The sequence below is a fragment of the Dipodomys spectabilis genome, unplaced genomic scaffold (genome assembly GCF_019054845.1).
Source record: "Dipodomys spectabilis isolate Male_0828 unplaced genomic scaffold, ASM1905484v1 ptg000763l, whole genome shotgun sequence".
NCBI classification, from domain to species: domain Eukaryota; kingdom Metazoa; phylum Chordata; class Mammalia; order Rodentia; family Heteromyidae; genus Dipodomys; species Dipodomys spectabilis.
The window spans coordinates 307501-319755 of record NW_024871440.1 but is presented as its reverse complement, the minus strand read 5'-3'; positions in this window follow the sequence as shown (position 1 = coordinate 319755).

The following is a 12255-nucleotide window of genomic DNA, read 5'->3' as shown; positions in this document are numbered from 1 at the left end:
TGGTGCACAAATATGCTGGAGGCCCAGGGAAGTAAAGAACATGCAGACGGGGCTGGGAAGGTGGCTCAGAGGCAGAGCGCTTGCCTCGCACGCCTGAGGCCCTGGGTTTGATTCCTCAGCACCACATAAGAAAAAAGAAAAAAGCCGGAAGTGGCGCTGTGGCTCAAGTGGTAGAGCGCTAGCCTTGAGCTGAAGAGCTGAGGGACAGCGCCCAGGCCCAGAGTTCAGGCAGGTCCACCCAGCTGGTGAGCGGCAGGGCTGGGGTTGGAACCTCGTAGCTCTGCTCTTCGGTGAGAGCTGTGGGAGGCAGAGGGAGGCAGCCAGGCTTCGGTCTTCTCGTCCACACAGCGGGGACACCCCGCCATGCTCCTCCAGCTCTGGGAATGCCAGGCCTGGACCAGAACGTGGGTGCAGCTAGAACACCGTGTGCTAAGACACGGCTGGTTTGATGCTCCGCCTCCGTGTCATGTGGGGGTCTGGCCCCAGGGAAGCGGAGGAGAGCAGGTCCACCCCCCTTGGGTGCAGAGGGTTTAGGGAGCTCCCACGGATGCGTCCTGGTCCTTCTGAAAAGCAATTGTAACGCGCGTATATTAATTGTGCAAAGCGATGGGCACCCTTGCACGGGAGTGTCGCCTGTCTGCATCACACGCCCGCTCTAGATCGTTGAGTTCGGGGATGTGTTGGCCTCTCCGTGGCCACCCAAGCTCAGGAGGCCACCACAGGGGCCGCCACTGCCCTGACTGCGGCCTCAGCTGGCACACGCCCTAAGGGGCAGAAGCTGGCCCAGCCCCATCTTCTGGACTCTGCACTGGGCACAGCATCCCCCCCCCCCGTCCCTCCCACCCCCATCCCCCCCTCCTCCGCAGATGGCCGTCCCGCAGCCCTGTCCCCCCTCCCCCCACCCCTCTCCCCCCTCCTCCGCAGATGGCCGTCCCGCAGCCCTGTCCCCCCCTCCCCCCTCCTCCGCAGATGGCCGTCCCGCAGCCGTGTCCCCCCCTCCCCCCTCCTCCGCAGATGGCCGTCCCGCAGCCCTGTCCCCCCTCTCCCCACCCCCCTCCCCCCTCCTCCGCAGATGGCCGTCCCGCAGCCCTGTCCCCCCTCCCCCCACCCCTCTCCCCCCTCCTCCGCAGATGGCCGTCCCGCAGCCCTGTCCCCCCCCTCCCCCCTCCTCCGCAGATGGCCGTCCCGCAGCCCTGTCCCCCCTCCCCCCACCCCCCTCCCCCCTCCTCCGCAGATGGCCGTCCCACAGCCCTGTCTCCCCTCCCCCCCACCCCCCTCCCCCCTCCTCCGCAGATGGCCGTCCCGCAGCCCTGTCCCCCCCTCCCCCCTCCTCCGCAGATGGCCGTCCCGCAGCCCTGTCCCCCCTCTCCCCACCCCCCTCCCCCCTCCTCCGCAGATGGCCGTCCCGCAGCCCTGTCCCCCCTCTCCCCACCCCCCCTCCCCCCTCCTCCGCAGATGGCCGTCCCGCAGCCCTGTCCCCCCTCTCTCCCCTCCTCCGCAGATGGCCGTCCCGCAGCCGTGTCCCCCCCTCTCCCCCCCCCCTCCGCAGATGGCCGTCCCGCAGCCCTGTCCCCCCTCTCTCCCCTCCTCCGCAGATGGCCGTCCCGCAGCCGTGTCCCCCCTCTCCCCCCCCCTCCACAGATGGCCGTCCGGCAGCCCTGTCCCCCCTCTCCCCCCCCCCTCCACAGATGGCCGTCCGGCAGCCCTGTCCCCCCTCTCCCCCCCCTCCTCCGCAGATGGCCGTCCCGCAGCCCTGTCCCCCCATCCCCCCCTCCTCCACAGATGGCCGTCCCGCAGCCCTGTCCCCCCATCCCCCCTCCTCCACAGATGGCCGTCCCGCAGCCCTGTCCCCCCTCTCTCCCCTCCTCCACAGATGGCCGTCCCGCAGCCCTGTCCCCCCATCCCCCCTCCTCCACAGATGGCCGTCCCGCAGCCCTGTCCCCCCTCTCTCCCCTCCTCCGCAGATGGCCGTCCGGCAGCCCTGTCCCCCCTCTCCCCCCCCCCTCCACAGATGGCCGTCCGGCAGCCCTGTCCCCCCTCTCCCCCCCCTCCTCCGCAGATGGCCGTCCCGCAGCCCTGTCCCCCCATCCCCCCTCCTCCACAGATGGCCGTCCCGCAGCCCTGTCCCCCCATCCCCCCTCCTCCACAGATGGCCGTCCCGCAGCCCTGTCCCCCCATCCCCCCTCCTCCACAGATGGCCGTCCCGCAGCCCTGTCCCCCCTCTCTCCCCTCCTCCACAGATGGCCGTCCCGCAGCCCTGTCCCCCCATCCCCCCTCCTCCACAGATGGCCGTCCCGCAGCCCTGTCCCCCCTCTCTCCCCTCCTCCACAGATGGCCGTCCCGCAGCCCTGTCCCCCCATCCCCCCTCCTCCACAGATGGCCGTCCCGCAGCCCTGTCCCCCCTCTCTCCCCTCCTCCGCAGATGGCCGTCCGGCAGCCCTGTCCCCCCCTCTCCCCCCCCCCTCCACAGATGGCCGTCCGGCAGCCCTGTCCCCCCTCTCCCCCCCCTCCTCCGCAGATGGCTGTCCCGCAGCCCTGTCCCCCCATCCCCCCTCCTCCACAGATGGCCGTCCCGCAGCCCTGTCCCCCCATCCCCCCTCCTCCACAGATGGCCGTCCCCGCAGCCCTGTCCCCCCATCCCCCCTCCTCCACAGATGGCCGTCCCGCAGCCCTGTCCCCCCCTCTCTCCCCTCCTCCACAGATGGCCGTCCCGCAGCCCTGTCCCCCCATCCCCCCTCCTCCACAGATGGCCGTCCCGCAGCCCTGTCCCCCCTCTCTCCCCTCCTCCGCAGATGGCCGTCCGGCAGCCCTGTCCCCCCTCTCCCCACCCCCCCTCCCCCCTCCTCCGCAGATGGCCGTCCCGCAGCCCTGTCCCCCCTCTCCCCCCTCCTCCGCAGATGGCCGTCCCGCAGCCCTGTCCCCCCCTCCCCCCTCCTCCGCAGATGGCCGTCCCGCAGCCGTGTCCCCCCTCTCCCCCCTCCTCCGCAGATGGCCGTCCCGCAGCCCTGTCCCCCCCTCCCCCCTCCTCCGCAGATGGCCGTCCCGCAGCCCTGTCCCCCCCCTCCCCCCTCCTCCGCAGATGGCCGTCCCGCAGCCCTGTCCCCCTCTCCCCCCCTCCTCCACAGATGGCCGTCCCGCAGCCCTGTCCCCCTCTCCCCCCCTCCTCCACAGATGGCCGTCCGGCAGCCCTGTCCCCCCTCTCTCCCCTCCTCCGCAGATGGCCGTCCCGCAGCCCTGTCCCCCCCTCTCTCCCCTCCTCCGCAGATGGCCGTCCCGCAGCCCTGTCCCCCCTCTCTCCCCTCCTCCGCAGATGGCCGTCCCGCAGCCCTGTCCCCCCCATCCCCCCTCCTCCGCAGATGGCCGTCCCGCAGCCCTGTCCCCCCCTCCCCCCTCCTCCGCAGATGGCCGTCCCGCAGCCGTGTCCCCCCTCTCCCCCCCTCCTCCGCAGATGGCCGTCCCGCAGCCCTGTCCCCCCTCTCCCCCCCCCTCCTCCGCAGATGGCCGTCCCGCAGCCCTGTCCCCCCATCCCCCCTCCTCCGCAGATGGCCGTCCCGCAGCCCTGTCCCCCCTCTCCCCCCCTCCTCCGCAGATGGCCGTCCCGCAGCCCTGTCCCCCCTCTCCCCCCCTCCTCCGCAGATGGCCGTCCCGCAGCCCTGTCCCCCCATCCCCCCTCCTCCACAGATGGCCGTCCCGCAGCCCTGTCCCCCCCCTCCCCCCTCCTCCACAGATGGCCGTCCCGCAGCCCTGTCCCCCCATCCCCCCTCCTCCACAGATGGCCGTCCCGCAGCCCTGTCCCCCCCTCCCCCCTCCTCCACAGATGGCCGTCCCGCAGCCCTGTCCCCCCATCCCCCCTCCTCCACAGATGGCCGTCCCGCAGCCCTGTCCCCCCTCTCTCCCCTCCTCCGCAGATGGCCGTCCCGCAGCCCTGTCCCCCCTCTCTCCCCTCCTCCACAGATGGCCGTCCCGCAGCCCTGTCCCCCCTCTCTCCCCTCCTCCGCAGATGGCCGTCCCGCAGCCCTGTCCCCCCTCTCTCCCCTCCTCCACAGATGGCCGTCCCGCAGCCCTGTCCCCCCTCTCCCCCCTCCTCCGCAGATGGCCGTCCCGCAGCCCTGTCCCCCCCCTCCCCCCCTCCTCCGCAGATGGCCGTCCCGCAGCCCTGTCTGCTGAGAAGGCCACAGGTCCGTGCCCACCTTCACCCATCTCCCTGGGGTCTTCCTTTCCATTCTTTCTTCTCTGTCACGTCCCTTCCCTGCGGTTTGAAAGCAGGCCGCTGTTAGGTGTCTCCGCCCAACCATGTCCCCTTCCCCTCTTGTTTTCCTTCTGGGCACACACGGCCCTCTCCAGAGGCCTGCCCAGCACCTGTAACCCAGGTAACTGGCCCACCTGGGGGGGGCAGTCCCCAGGCTCTGAGGTCACTTCCTGACAGCCCTGGTCACACCTCCCTGGGGCAGTGGGCGGTCCCAGGCCCTGAGGTCACTTCCTCCCTGCCCGATGGGTTCTTAGGATAGACTCTCCTCCTTTAAACCGCCATTGGGTTCTTCTCCTCCCTTGAACCGCCATCAGGATCTTCTCCGAACCTTGAACCCCCATCGGGATCTTCTCCGAACCTTGAACCCCCATCGGGATCTTCTCCGAACCTTGAACAGCCATCGGGATCTTCTCCGAACCTTGAACCCCCATCGGGATCTTCTCCGAACCTTGAACCCCCATCGGGATCTTCTCCGAACCTTGAACCCCCATCGGGATCTTCTCCGAACCTTGAACCGCCATCGGGTTCGTTTCGTTTTGTTTCTGCTGCGACACTGTCCCTGCTTCCTTTCTTGGTTTCTTTGTTTCCCCATTTCTCTTTTTCCCCTCCTTTCCCCTTCCTCCTCCTTCCCCCCTTCCTCCTCCTTTTCTTCCTTCCTCCCTCTTCCCACGCTCCCTGCCTTCCCTCCTTTCCTTCCTCCCCTCCCTCCTTGCTTCCTTTCTTCCCTCCTCCCTCTCTGTTCTCTCTTCCTCCTTCCTTTGTTTGCCTCCACCCCAATCCTGGAACTAGGGTTTGAGCTCACGGCCTCGCTTTCTTCTTTAGCTTGCTTGTTTTCCTCCACTCTATACTTGAGCCATGCCTCCAGTCCTGCTTTTCACTGGTTATTCTGAAGATGGAGTTTCATGGTTTTCTGCTGGTGTTGATCTTGAGTGTCAATCCTCTGATCTTAGCCTTCTGAGTAGCTAGGTTCCTTCCCTTCCTTCCTTCCTTCCTTCCTTCCTTCCTTCCTTCCTTCCTTCCTTCCTTCCTTCCTTCCTTCTGAATTTCCTTTTCTTTCCCATTCTTTTCACCCCCCAAACCCTCCATCTCTGACCCACCATGGCTAGGCCTAAGCAGGTCCCCGAGTGTGGCTCAGTGTGGAGCCCAAGGCACTGGGCCCCGGGTCCCTGGCCACAAGCTCTGGAAAAAGCCGCTGGGTCTGTGCACTGCTCCCGGGAGGCCTCCGTGCTCACAGGACACAGCACAGCTCACAGCTGCTTCAGAAACCCACTGCCAGAAAGAGAACAAAAAGGGAAGAAGAAAAATGATGGCGTTCCCCCGAGCCCACTACTGTGAGCCCCAGAATTAACAACGACATTAAATCAAATCTCATGCATTATGCAGAGAGCTGTGCAGCGCAAGGCCGTCTGTGCGATCCGTGCTGCAAATTTCCAGACTCCGAAGGTGCCCTGCCGGCCTGCGGCTCTTCTCCTGGCCTCTTGGGGACCACCGGGACGGGGGTGTGCAGCCCAGTGACACCCTTCGCCGGCGAGCAGAGGGGGACACCACCACGGCCCGGCCCGTCCACAGAGCGGGAAGCCATCAGGCAGTGGCTGTGGTGCGGGTCCATTCGAAACAATGAAATACAGCATCCGAAACATGACACAGCTGCTGACCGACGCGCGGGGTGAATTATCCAGTCGCTTTTGCAGAACACGACGGGGATTTGAAGTAGCTCCAGAGACTCGGCAGGCTGCCCACATCAACAACGAATTACACAGGGAAAGGGGTCAGCCTGGGGTCGGTGGGGAACTGAGTCCTGGCTCTGCCCTGGTGGAAAACGACCAGCACAGAAAGTGTGCAGGAGAAAATAGAGATGGCTTGAAATGTCGCCACCCACAGGCAAGACTTGGTGGTGTTTTGGGGTGCCAGTCTGCTCCCATACTGTTGGTGGGGTACGAATTGGCACTACTGCTTTGGTGAACTAGCCAGTGGGGTGGTTGGATAGATGGTAGATGGATGGATAGATAGATAGATGGATGGATAGATAGATAGATAGATGGATAGATAGATAGATAGATGGATAGATAGATAGATGGTAGATGGATGGATAGATAGATAGATAGATAGATGATAGATGGATGGATAGATAGATAGATAGATGGATAGATAGATAGATGGATAGATAGATAGATAGATGGATAGATAGATAGATGGTAGATGGATGGATAGATAGATAGATAGATAGATAGATAGATAGATGATAGATGGATGGATAGATAGATCGATCGTTCAGCCCAGGCTGGCATCGGGGAAAGCCAAGGAGATGCAATGCAGCTGCCTGGCACGAGCCTCTCCCTGCCCAGAGAAAGTGGGCGTGTGCCGGCCAGCCGGGGCACCACAGGACTTCTACAACGCCACACCCCAACCACAGAAGGAGACATTATTTCCTTAGCACCCAGGATATAGTCACCAGGACAGAGTCTTCCTAAATTTGAAGGAATCAAAAGCAAGCAACAACCACAATGGAACTAAAAGATGGGACTTAAAAAGAAGTCTCTAGGAGCGCACTTAGCACATAGAGCTTTTGGGAAAAGGAAAGAGCCCCACTTGGGTATGAATCCATGCACCTGGAAGCGAGGACGCAAGTTGAATGGCATGCAAGCGCGTGCCACTCCAGCAAGTCAACCGCAGGGAAAACAGCAGGAAAACAGCACCCAGAGGAAGGAGAGGTGGAGGTCGGGAGGATCTCGATTCCAGGCTGTCTCCAGAAGAAAAGTCTGTGAGACTCCGTCTGGCTGGAAGAAGCTGGGTGTGGGAGCTCACGCCTGTCATCCCAAATACAGCGGGAAATACAAAGTAGCAGGGCTGCAGCCCAGGTGCACGCCAGGCAGGCAGGGGGAGCCCACCTCAAACAACCGTGCACAAGACAAAAAGAACAGGGCTCTGGATCGGATCAGTGCCCGCAAACACAAGGCCTTGCAAGCAGACGATCTACAATCAATGGCCAGTGAAAATTCAAACAGATTGAAGCAATAAAAGTGAACAACAACAGGTATCTATGTAGCACAGATGTTCACACCTGTAAGCCCGGTTAGTAGGCAGTCAGGAGGATGGCAAGTTCAAATTCTCAAGGAGAACTAGCATGAGACCCTACTTCAAAATAAAAATAAATCAATAGGGCTGGAGGCACAGCTCGAGAGGTGAAGCACTGATCAATCCCCAAACAACCGGCGGAATCAGCCACAAACAGACAGCAGAATCAACCACAACCAGCAGGATCAGCCACAAACAGACAGCGGGATCAGCCACAAACAACCAGTGGGATCAGCCACAAACAACCAGCGGGATCAACCACAAACAGACAGCGGGATCAGCCACAAACAGACAGCAGGATCAGCCACAAACAACCAGCGGAATCAGCCACAAACAGACAGCAGGATCAGCCACAAACAGACAGCGGAATCAGCCACAAACAGACAATGAACGAAGCCAAATGCTAATTATGAAAATAAGTAAATAAAATCCACAAACTCCTAGCTAGATAGACCAAGATAAAAGAAAACACAGATGAGGAATGAGAATTAATTATCACTTCAGAGTCTACAGAGAGCAAAATGATCATAAAAACATGATGAGCAATGTTATACGGAATTCAATGTAGGTGACAAATTCCTTGAATAATTCAACTTATTGACACTGACAGAGAAATAAAGTCTCTGAGCAGCCCTGCGTATTAAATAAGTGAAAAATGGAAAAAAACCTTCCCACAAATAAAAAAGCACCTGCCCCACATGGAACTCCAGCAAATACCAAGCTCCTATTTCTCTGTCTCACACACATACACATGCAAATAGAGGAAAAATATGTATGTAAAACTGGGCATACATGGCTCATCCTTGTAATCGTAGCTACTTATGAGGCTAAGATCTGAGGATCATAATCAAAGCCAGCCTGGGCAGTGATGTCCGCAAGTTTACCAACAATTAAACTACCAAAAAGCCAGAACCTGAGTTGTGGTTCAAGTGGCAAAGTGTCAGCCTTGAGCAATAAAGCTAAGGATTAGCTTCCAGGTCTCGAGGCCAAGTCCCAGGAGTGGCAGAGTAAAAAGGAAGCAAAGAACCGGGCTCCGGCGGCTCACGCCTGTGATCCCAGCCGCTCAGGAGGCTGAGATCTGAGGATCCCGGTTCAAAGCCAGCCTGAGCAGAAAAGTCTGTGAGACTCTAATCTCAAATAAACCACCAGAAACCAGAAGTGGTGTTGTGGCTCAAGTGGTAGAGTGCTCGCCTTGAGCTGAAGCCCCATGACCAACCAAAAAAAAAAAGAAAGAAAGGAAGGGAGAGGGAGAGAGAGAAAGGGGGAGGGAGAGGTGGGAGGCAGAGGGAGAGAGGGGGGGAGGGAGAGGGAGAGAGGGAGGGGGAGGGAGAAGGAGAGAGGTGGGGGGAGGGAGAGGGAGAAAGAGGGGGGAGGGAGAGGGAGGGAGGGAGCGTAAAGATTGCATCCCTGGTGCTCAGGCTCTTGAGGGTTTTTTTTTGTTGTTGTTCATTGTCTTTTTTTTTTTTTTTTGGTTGGTCGTGGGGTCTGAACTCTGGGCCTGGGCACTGTTCCTCAGCTCTTCAGCTCAAGGCGAGCGCTCTACCACAGTGCCACTTCTGGTTTTCTGATTGATTGGAGATAAGCGTCTCACAGACTTTTCCTGCCTGGGCTGGCTTTGAACTGCGGTCCTCAGATCTCAGCCTCCTCAGTAGCTAGGATGACAGGCGTGAGCCACCGGCCCTTGGTGGCTCCTGAGGTTTTACTTGCAAGCTGTGGCTTCTCGCCCGCGGGTCCCCAGCGAGGACCCGGCATGGCTGGGCCACATGCTCAGCGTGTACTACCTGTGCAGCTGGGGCGGTGGGGTTTGTTTAGTCTTCAGTGCCACATGCTACTCCTGGAGTTTATGGGACCTCCGTGGGGGTGGCGGCTAACTGTATATGACCATCCGCTCACTGGACACGGGGGACTGGTGAGGCTCGCTCCCTTTCTTTCCTTCTTTCTTTCCTTCTTTTTTTCTTTCATCTTTCTCTTTTTTCATTCCTTCTCTGTCTCTCTTTTTGTTGGTCATGGGGCCTGAACTCTGGGCCTGAGTGCTGTCCCTCAGCTCTTCAGCTGAGCGAGTGCTCTACCACTTGAGCCACAGCGCCACTTCCAGCTTTTTCTGCTTATGTGGTGCTGAGGAATCGAACCCAGGGCCTCGTGCATGCGAGGCAAGCGCTCTACCCTCACCACTCCATCACAGTTCCTCCCAGGGGAGGGAAAGGAGGGATGAAACCCTCACCCTCCGCCTCGTGGCCTGGACCTACCACAGGACTGTGCCCACAGCAGGACTGCACCAGGGTCCCAAAAGCCATGGTGGGGTCCTGACCCTCAGACCCTGAGCAGGGCCTTCACAGAGGCTCACGTCTAGCTGAGGTCCTTGAGGTCCCTACTCTTAGTATGAGAGCATCCTTAGCGAGAGGAGAGGTCTGGGCTAGTGGCCGTGGCTGACGCCTGTCATCCCAGCCACTCAGGAGGCTGAGATCTCAGATCTCAGGACTGACGTTAGAAGCGGCAAAGTCTGTGAGATTCTGATCTCTGGCCAACCAGCAAAAAGCTGGCCAGCCTTGAGCAAAAAATGCTCAAAGTCAGTACCCAGGCCCTGAGTCCAAGCCCCAGGCCTGGCACCACAGAAGGGGGTTTGCACACGCTGGGGAAGGCAGCAGTCGGGGAAGGGCCGGACGGCGGCAGCAGGAGAGGCCGGCAGACTTCCCTGCACACTTCCCGGCCGTCTTGGCCTTGGCCGTGGGCCGGCCGGGCAATGGCACGGCCGCTGCTGTGCCTGCCGCCCATCTGCAGCCCTGGTTACAGAGAGCCCGGGAAACAAGGCCTGGCCAGGGCCTACATCCCCGCGGTGAGGCAGCTCCGCTGGGTCCTAAGCCCCCAGGTAGCGGTGAGCCCGAGGGGCCCGGTCCACGGTGCCGGGCAGCGGCGGGCCCAGTCCACAGTGCCGGGCAGCAGCGGGCCCACAGGGCCCGGTCCACGGTGCCAGGCAGTGGCGGGCCCACGGGGCCCGGTCCACAGTGCCGGGCAGCAGTGGGCCCACGGGGCCCAGTCCACAGTGCCAGACGGGGAGCCGGGGAGCCGAGCCCCCTTTGATGGAACACTGACCGAGACGTGAGGGTCACAAATCTGAGGCACACGCGGGGAGCTCAGAGGGGCTCACAGACCCCCCGATGGGCGGGGCCCGGATGGCGTAACCAGTGAAGCAGGAGCAGCTCGAGTTCAGCCCTCCTCCTCCCTGCTCTGCTCCCTTCCCCCTTCTCCTGCTCCCTGGCCGCCTTTCTGGAAGCGGCCTCTGCGTCACCGCACCCCCCCCCATGGAAACCCCCAGAACCACAAGTCACCCTCCATCTCTCCTCCCGTGCAGATGATGGCTCATCTACCAACCGGCTCCTCACCAGAGTGGGCAAAACCAAGCAGGCTGTGAGCTCTAAGGAACCAAAGGGAAAGGAACTTTCTGGCGGGCAGGACAGCGCTGGGGGCTCCCGCGCACCGCAGGAAAAGCTGCAGCACAAGCAGTGGCTGAGGTGGTCGCAAAGCCGCTGGAGAGCCAGGGGGGTGGGGGGAACAGCGTGCTGTGTGTGCGTGCATGCCCGCACAGCACGTGCAAAGGCCCCACATGAGGCACAGGTGCCTTGGAGAGGAGCCAGGGTAGAGCAGAGGCAGCAGGCAGCGAGGGGAATGGGAAGAGGGAGGCCTGAGCTGTGGCGGGACTGGCAGGAAGCAGGGTGGTGGGCAGAGGTCCCCAGGGCCGAGACCGGGTGACAGGGGAGTGGGTGGGGAACATGGCCGCTCCCGCCTGCCTTCTGACCTCGAACAGCATGTGCAGGACAAAGGCGAGGGGTCAAAGGTGACTCCCAAGATGGGGGGCCAGCAGTTCCTGAAGTGTGAGGGGGCCAGCCTGGGGGAGTCCAGGCTGGGAACAAGCTGTCCCCTCCTGCAGGACCAGCCGGCCCTCGGTGGCCACCAGCACAGGGACAGAAGTCTGGAGCGAAGGCTGACAGGAAGACCGGGCATTTGGCCGCTAGGCTGGAGGGGAGAGCTTGGCAGAGACGGGGTACCAGGCCAGAGCCGCTGGCACGAGCCCTGCCCCGGCCATGGCGACTGCGGGGCCGAGGTGCCTGCGGCTGCCATCCCGGGCACAGGGCACCTGACCGCCCTCCGGCTGCGGCAGGGCGCCTGGGGCACCTGAGGAAAACGGAGCCAGCGGCAGGTGCCACGCAGGGCCACTCGGCAGCGGAGGGCACCACACCAGGCCCTGGGGCGATCTCCTGGGGAGGGCCCCACACATTCAAGCCTTCCTCCCAGAGCCCCCCCGAACGGAAGGACACAGGCCACAGGGGTTTGACATGGTCAATCAAGTTTAATGCATCGTACAGCAGAAACTACATGGCATATTTAAGACAAACACTATCCTCACTACCCACCGGACGTTCCTCCATGTCCCCAAAACTAACCGTCTCAAGACTCGGCAGCCGCCCTCCTGGTCCAACCCTTCACATCCTCCCGCGACGTCTTGACAAAACTGAACTCAAATCCATCCCAGAAGCAACGCAAATCAAGAGGAACCCAGAGCCACGCCCCGGGCGCCATGCGGGAACGTGGGATCAGCATAGTCACCAATATAAGAGACGCGTGTCTCGCACCATTCATTTTTGTTCAATAAAAGAATATAAAAATCTTGTTCAACCCAGTGTTGTGTATTAAAATAGATCTGTATCGTACAGCACAGTTTCTCCCGGAGTTGTGAAAGTGACCAGAGGGGGGGGGGCAGCCTCCCGCTGCGCGTCTGCCTGCACTTGTGTGTGTCTGAGGCCGGGCCGCCCGCACAATGTTCAGCACTGTGTGCCGGGCTCCTGGGCGCATGTGCGTTGTGCGGGGCTCCGGGTGGCCAGGCCGGGGTCCACCTGAGCTCCAGGGCACTGCGGGCGGCGAGGATTCAGCGAGAG